This window comes from Megalops cyprinoides, chromosome 7, assembly GCF_013368585.1.
Source record: "Megalops cyprinoides isolate fMegCyp1 chromosome 7, fMegCyp1.pri, whole genome shotgun sequence".
NCBI lineage: Eukaryota > Metazoa > Chordata > Actinopteri > Elopiformes > Megalopidae > Megalops > Megalops cyprinoides.
In genome coordinates this window covers 30859013-30867837 of record NC_050589.1, presented here as the reverse complement: position 1 = coordinate 30867837, position 8825 = coordinate 30859013, and positions in this window count along the sequence as shown.

Sequence of the window (8825 nt, the reverse complement as noted above, 5' to 3'; positions counted from 1 at the left end):
TTGATGGCATTTCTCGCCTGCTCAGAATGAGAGAAAGATGACAGGTCAAGTCTATCACGTTGGACTGAGCCATAAACCCTCCCTACCTCGGTCTCCCACACAGTCTCTTGTCTTCTCCCCTGTTAACCCGGTGTTTTTCTCAACTGCCAGGAGCCGCGGAGAGTCGATGGAACAAAGGCTAGCAGCAGCAGCCCAAATGACAATTTCATTATGGCCGCTCTTCTTTTTTTTCCATACGAATTTGCCTTAAAAACAACAATATCAATCATGCTTAAGGGTGAAATACGTATGTGCCCATATAGATAGTGATAAATTGTAAAAGGTGTGCACGCACATAAAATAAATCTGTCGAGGGACGTCTGGATGTCCTTAATGCATCTTTCTTATTTTTATCCTTATGTGGATTATGTTTTGCTATTGCGCTGATGGTAAATGAGCTGTGACTCAAAATCATTATGATCTGAACGGCGGCCGCGCTTTTTGGCTCTGGTGGAACCCGATACTTTCGCAGCCAAAAGCGGTGACCTTGAGAGATATTTCGACACAACACAAAACTGCCTCTTTCAGCAAAGGAGGATGCGTCTGTCCAGATGGTTTTGCGCGGAATCATCTCGCTAATTGTCAGTTATGCCATCAGAAAGGATGTAGCAGACATGACAACAGGGCTGATGAGAAATGAAATGAGCAGGAATGCAAAAAAAAAAAAAAGAGTGGGGAACTTGTGACAAAAATAAACCTGACCTGTGCTGTAAAATGTAGTGAGTTTCAAGCATTGAACAATGTACAGAGCTTCGGTCTTTAATTCCCCACAAATATGTTGAAGGGAATTTACAAATGGTCTGAATGAGAAGCAAGGTCTACTAACCCTCTTCTTTATCATGTAAATAATTCAAAGACAGGCCAGAAATTTGCAGAAAAGAAATGAGTCCACTTTGCATAAAGCCACCCAATATCTTTGTAATTACATTGTATTAGCTATACAATAGTGATTGATATACTGTGTTGTCACTGTGCAAATGCAGCTGGTGCACAGTTACAGACGTGGGACACACTCTCTAGATTTATGCAGTTATAGGTCATTTTAATAACTCTGACCCCCTGATGTTAACACTAATCTCAACACAACGCCAAGCTATAACCAAAACCATACCCTGATGTCACTTCTGAGCTACAACCAAACCCTAATCCAAACCTTTTATGCAATAAGGCACGTTAAGCAGTTGCAAGTGTGTAGTAGTCATGCTACATTCACGTAAGAAATAACAATGTATTCAAACCAGACCAACTGAGGGAGAGGCTTCTGTTGATTCCAACCTGAACTCTAAACTGTTTCATCCGTTTCATAGAAACTGTGTTGGACTTACTGAGCAAGAGGTTTCAGACCTCACTTTAACCGGTTTTTAACCTGAAGGCTCAATACATTTTTCCCAGTCACTATGCAATGCTGACTTCCTCATTGAAACCGGCCTGCTATAATTGTAACAGCATTGCCTCTAGAGTTGATCTGTGTTCGTACATTGGCCTCAACCACCACGAGCATGCAAGGCTATAACTATTCATTTTGTAAATGCATGCAATGTCCAGTATACTATATAAATAATTAATACAAACAGCAATAGCAAAACAATGTGGTAGAGATGTATTGTAAGCAGCAAGCTGCCTGTGCTGAACTTCCACTAATACTAACTTAAAACTTTACTAAGACCTCTTTGGCAAATGATTAAACGAATCATAGCATACAGACAAATAGTAATATTTGTTTAAAGTCATCCTCCCATAAATAAGAACTAATCTCCTGTTTATTTCCCACAGAGAGAGTATCTGACGTGTACCCAAATCTTGGTCCCTCCTCTTGATTATATTACACTGACATAACATATGACACCAAGGGTGCTCCTGACCTAAGACTGACATGTGCTAAAGTGCATTATAGTTATTGCCCGCATAAAGGTCACATTGCAGCATGTCATAAATTAGAGTGGACAGCTCCAGCATACATAGACTGTCGAGTGCGAAGCGGCACCAATGAAAACACTGTCAATCTCAAGGGACGCACGGACTTTCCTCTTTCTTTCTGATTAACAGCCTCTTAATCATCGAATTAGAGGAGAATCGGAGGTGGCGGAGTTCATCGTGTAATGCAGACACGCTCGGAGTGGGCGTGAGGATCACTCCACCTCCCAGGGAATTATGCACCTTCTTATTTTACTGCGTTCTGGCCCACCCAGCCATTTTTACTGGGGACCACTGCAGGAGGGGGGCGGAGCAAGGCTTGGAGCTGGAGGACACTGGACAGGGCCGGCTGTACAGCCATGCTGGCGTTGGAGAGGGAAGGGATGATGGGTGGTGTTCATTTGAGAGTGTTGGCTTAGGGGAGGTGGAGGGATATTTTGGGAGGCGTTGGTTTTGGGTTGATGGTTCGAGGGTGTCGATTTCAGGGTGATAGCTGGAACGATGATTCTGGGCTGCTGATTCGGGTGGGGAGAGGGTTGGCAGTGCTCAAACCTCCCGCCTTCTGACTCGTCCCTAACTTTGACAAAGCCAGCATCACCATTTTCATTTATTTTGACTTAAACGACATTATAAGGTAGGCAGTCCAAGAGATTAACACCTGCTGTGTACATAACAAAAAGGAAACACTTGCTTCATTTCATTTATGTCAGTGTTAAGGCCACACCATAAAGCTCAATGCTTGAATAGCCCCATGGCCTATGGGTCTTAAGCAAGTTTTAAAATATGTCTGCAGAATGTAGAGTACTATATATCCTTACAGTACCATGTGGTATCATAGTACTATAGTACCAGGCAGAATACCATAACCTCCTCAGACCATAGCAAAGGCATTGCATACATCAGAAACTCAGTGTGGATCTGAAATAAAGTTATTCCATCCAAGAAAAAAGTATAAATAAATGAAGATGGAAAATATTTTCCATCACTGACAGAAATATGTTGAGAAAAGGCAACAACAATGCAGTTATAGAAAACATCATGTCTTATTACAATACTTGCCGCTTCAAACATTTATTACCTTTTGTAGAGAAAATGGTTATCTTGACTTTTATCTCTTTAAAGCCGCAATCAATCCTTTTGTGTTTATTTATACAAAAAAGTATTTATACAAAGAGTGTATCACAGCCAATTCTGCATAGTCACAGACATAACACAATAGGTGTTTTTCTGACTACCAAAAAAGGAAGATGTTTTAATTGATGATGACGATAATGATGATAATGATGGTGATGATGATGATCATCCTCATCGTCATCAACTTCATCATCATCATCATCATCATCATCATCATCGTTGCCATGGCAACACAGCATGTAGTTTAACATGTGTTCATCGCATGATTTCTGCTGCCTCAACAAAGCAGCTGTTTGTCATTAGGGACCCCGGGGCAGTCCATCCGTTATAGGAAGAGTGTCATCGAGGAGCAGCACATGGCCCTGCAAGCCGTTTGGGACAGAGCGGGCGCAATTACGGCAACATGGCCGGGTCAACCCCCGTGTGCGCGCGGGGCAGAGACGATGGAGAAGAAGATATTGATGAGCGAAATGTCACCAGAGCTTCATTCCATCAGTCTCTCTGTTGTGAAGCTAAACACCTGTTAATGTGAATCAGGCAGGGTTTTTCTGAAGGGTTTTTCTGAAGGGCAGAATTCTTTTATGGCATCCTATAAGTTTAATATCAGGTATTTTTAAATGTAAAATTTATGAACATACGTAACAGTAATGTAAAATTTTGAAACTTTAAAATTAAACATTGTAAAATGTATCCTTTAAAAAGCTGTTTAGATTTAAAAGCTGTTTTTTGCCATGCTGGGATGACACTATATCAGCTACAGGCAGAAATGTAATTCACTAAAGCATATCTACTCTACAGTTTTAACATAATGTGCAATATGTGGAGTCTAGTAAAGAAATGATCCTGTAAATACCATTACTTTACATTTAAATTTGACAACCTATATAGAACCAGAGCGCCATGGGATTGAAAGGGAAACAAGAAAGACACAATCAAAAAGATAAAAAGAATTGTATATTTGATCTGTCCCACCACACAGCCAATCATTTTTGTATTCACCGTATGGCATGCAATACAGCACTAAATAATAAATCTTTACTGTCCCAGTGGGCAATGTGGTGTGCAGGCAGAATCTGATATTAAAAAAAATACATAACATAAACATATATTTATCCTGTTTGATTTTTAAGCCATACATACTCATGCAAAACGAGGGGAGGCAGAACAGCCAGTGCAGTCGGGGGGTAAACGTGTCTTCAATATTACAGCAGACAAACCTGTGGTATCATTTACGACGAGAAAAGACTTGAAAGGAATCAGGCAAACGAATGCAAAGCCTCATTAGCCCGGCTTTATTTGACCGCGGCCAATTAGGAAGCATCCATGATTTAAAACGCTCAATCAAAAACAGAGAGAGCAAACGGCAAACCTAACAGAAAACAGATTTTTTCACGAGACTTTGTTTGTAACTTCTGATACACTGTATACTATGCAGAATTTCCCGGAAGCCCCATGTTCAAAATCCCATTAGTGATGGGCTTGTGGGGTTATGGTACCCTGTATTAATGTCCCCTCCAAAAAAAATAAATAAATAAAAAAACAACAAAGTGCCCTGACCTTAATATTGACTCAGATCAGGTGCTCACTATTCCATGGTTTCAATGAAAAATACTCTTCTTGCTTTTTTATTTTGGGCATGCTTTTATTCTTTCAGCGTCTCCATAAGAATTCCTGTCTGTCAAGAATGCCTTAACGTTAGATTCTAGAGCTTGCCTCTCGTATAGATTTGCAAGCAGAGACAAATCAGTCATAGATTTAGCATCCTGTGCAAATGGCAGACACATGCACAAAATGAACACGTGGCCAGATGAAGGCTGACAGACACGCAACAGACATCGCTATCTATGGCATGACCGTAGTACTAGCACAAATGTGACTGTGCTGCAGGAAGTGTGAAATATAGTAACACCTGTATTGCTTACCCTGGTTGTTAAGCACTGGAAGAAAATTTTGTGCAATATGCATAACCAAATGCTGGAATAATGAGCCATCTGTATGTGTGGGCCCCTCCTTGGAGATGCCAAGAACGGCACCATCTGTGACACAGCCACCAGCTGTTTCCCTTCTTATTACATGCTTATTAAAAGCTGGAGCTGTTCTCCTCTTCAAAAACAAGAATATGGGTGGCACTCTTTGTAATCTGATTGCCTCAATCTCTATTAAAAAAAAAGATGGGTTTGAATTTATTTGCAACTCCAGTAAAAGTAAATTAACTATTTTAAAGGAACAAGAACAGCAGCAATGTTAATAAGAGATTCATTTAACAGGCTTAGCGTTTGGTGTGATAATATGTTTTTTTTTTTTTTAATCCAAATACACGTAGCATTATTTTTTATCTTAATCCAAAACTAAAAGATTGGTCAGACATTTTCCAAAGGACAAACAGAGAAGAAAAGAACCTGCAAATCTGAGCCCACTGTTAGCCACTTCCCCACTGAGGTTCATCTGCTGGGGAGAGTTTCTTGCATACATGCCAAAGATAATTTGTCTCAAATAGATTTTCTTCTGCTCCTGAAATCTCGCATTGCAAGCGAATAGCTCCCGAGGTAAAATGATAATTAACCACTGAAAAAAAAAAAGAACCAAATAAGGTGCGATGCGTTTAAGATGTTTCAAATACGAAATGATGAGAGTTCGAAAATCACGATCGGCCTGTGAAGTATTTGTTGAGCGTGGCCGACATCACGGTTTTTCCAACTGTCCACCGTGTGGACACCCAGGAGCCCGTGTTCAGAGCGGGATCAGGCGGCGTCGTGTCAACAGGAAGATGACACGGCTCCAGACCACTCTCTGCATTTGTCAACAAATTTCGAGTCGTCGGCCCTGGATGTGCCACAGACGTGAACGCGTGCTCGGCGATAGACACCGAGGTGGAGATCTGGAAACGTCCGTCAGCATCCTGAGCCCTGAACTGAACAAGATGGGTCAGGTTTGAAGTGACACTGACAGACCCAGGGTGGACACGCTGTCGACACAGCTAAAAGAATCAGAGTGCCATAGGACAAGTGACAAGTCAGACTGGGGCATTACAGAGCTGCAGCAATGCTGCCACTGACACACAAACACACAGACAGCATTTGGGCACAAATGCACGCGGGGAATAAGTACAGTTTCAAACCACAGAACTATCAGAAGCACGAATGAGACCTCCGACAGCCCTGTGGTAGGAACAGGACTCAGGCACAGCGGTTTATTGCGCTTGCCCTTTTCACTTGTGGAAGCTGCAGTGGAGTTGTAGTGAAGTATTATGAAATCACACAACTGACATTGAATGGCAAGTCTCTTGAATGGCTCTGTCCAATTCAAATGTGGTTTTGCCAAATCCGATTAAAAACTGCTACACTGATGGAAAGAAAAGAACATGTTTGACATTTTGGAAAACATTTCTCAACTGCCTCTCTGTGGGTATGAATGAGTATTAAGATGTCCAACTAAACATGTGTGTAAGCAGGGGTTGACAATTACAGTGAGGCAAACATATGCATCCAAGCACCTAATTTACATGTGTGTGAACACGGACACACAATTGTGTGTGTGTGTGTGTAGGTGCATGTGTGTATGTGTGTGTGTGAGAGTGTGTTTGTGTGTATATGTGTGTGTGTTTGTGTATTTATGTGCAGGGAAATACTGCTCCCCTAAGAACACATACACATGCGGATTCACATGAAATGCCTCTTATAAAGACTTCCACCCCCAGGTAGCGCACTCTGTGTGCATTACCGCTACATAAAACAACAACCAACTTCTCCCTCCTCCCCTTTTCAAGCAATTAGCTGACAAACCCCTATACAATCAAGGGGAGGTTTGAAAAAAAAATCATTAAAAAATGACAGGGCATTTATCTTCGCAGCCGTGCCTGCGCCCGGCGCTCTGAATTAACTCAGCGGAGGGAGGATTTGTGAGCGGCGCGCGGCCTGCGTGCCTCAGTGTGTGCGCTTGTCGAGCAAGCTCGCGTGTGTCAGTTCTCCAGTGGAGTCATGGTCTTCAAGCGATTCATTCTGAAATCAAGCATGTGTAATTAAGTCATTTCATGAGGCTGATTTAACGATGTGTTACACGGGAAGAAATAGGTCAAGCGCTTGACGCTGGAAACGCTGCTTGCGTGGATATTGTTGAGTTAAAAGGCTTGGTCTTACCAAAAAAAAACCAAAATGTGCTCCCCACCCCCAACCCCCCTACTCCCACTGATCTCATGACGTCTGGGCTTCTAACTGTGTCTCAATAGCGTCTAAAAGCAGGGGCCTTTGGTGCTCCATTGAAATTATTATGATTATTTTTATTACAGAGAAGATATCAAGGATACTGTATAATTGGACGCTTGGGCAAAACTGGAATGGCTAGAACGTTTGCCCTTGGAAATAATTAACCTCCTATTGTTCAGTGTGGATTCTTCAGAAGGAAAAAAGACTGAGCTGATTGGCCAACACACAGAATGCAAAGAATGTGAGTTACACATTCATCAGAGTAATCTGTCCATCACATGGAGAGAGAGAATGTAAACCTGGGAGCTCGCTCTCTGGACAAGAGCATCTGCCAAATGGCTAAATCAAAAACTGTAACTGTAAAACGTACGTGGAGTTAATGAACATTGCATTTCAGGACAGACTATGTCCTGCTACTACAGTGCTACCACTACTAACACTACCACATGCATTTTGTCTTGCAAGCAGTCAATATTCTATTACTGGCTAATAACATAACTAACCACATCTACTGTAGATTCAGATTTATTTTTATCTTAAAAACCTCAAGGCATGTACATTCACTGTAGAAATGCTCCCATACATCGCATTTACATTCTGAAGAGGGGGAAGGAAAGCCACGAGATTTTGTCTGTAGGTTAGTAGTTGGTTCTTTGTCTCATTTTTCTAAAACATGGGTTTGATTACCGCGATAATCATCTGCTACAAACAATATGTGTCTGGTGTTGTTATACTTTGAACGTAATTAAGCTAAATCCCTAAATTTCCTTCAATCACCAGCTGTCTGTCTCACATGCAATTTCAGCTCTGAATCAAAAACAGGTTTAGATTCCCCAGGCCTTCCGGTGTTCAATAGAGGTAGTGCATTTTAATTAGGTGGGATGCAGCATGGGGGGGTGGTGTTGTTGTAGCAAGCCTGGAACTAAATAGTTGATCCACCAAGATAAAAACGGGCACATTGTTACAAAACAACACTGAGCATTGTCTGTTCATAAAATTATTCTCTTTTGAGTTTGTCCATTTTGTGTTTTCAAATTTTCCTGTTATCATGTGGTCACCTACTGTATGCATCTGTGCGCATATACAAAGGACATGTACTGTACCTTTTGAAGATGGTCTAATCCAATACTATAACTATTGCTATACTGTTTTGGTATGACACCCATAAATGCATGTGTAAATGTGTGTTGAGTGAGATGCAGGATATAAAGGAATAAAAGGAATACTATTACTTAAAGACATTTTAAACCTTGTTTTCTTTCAGGCGCATATAGCACAGCGGTTTATACTCAGAAAAGGCATGTGCAGATATATGACTTGTAATCAGAGGCTGCACTCTGACAACCTGCTCTCTGAGTACATTTCAAATATTACACACCATGAGAGATTGATTTCATGTATTGTTTCCTTTAAAACTTTGACATACAGCTGGAAGTGACATAAATCTGTATTTCTTTGTGTACTGCACGGCTAATAAATGTGTGACACATTGTGGCTTATGGCTTTCTTCCAGACATCTTACAAGGAACACACTGC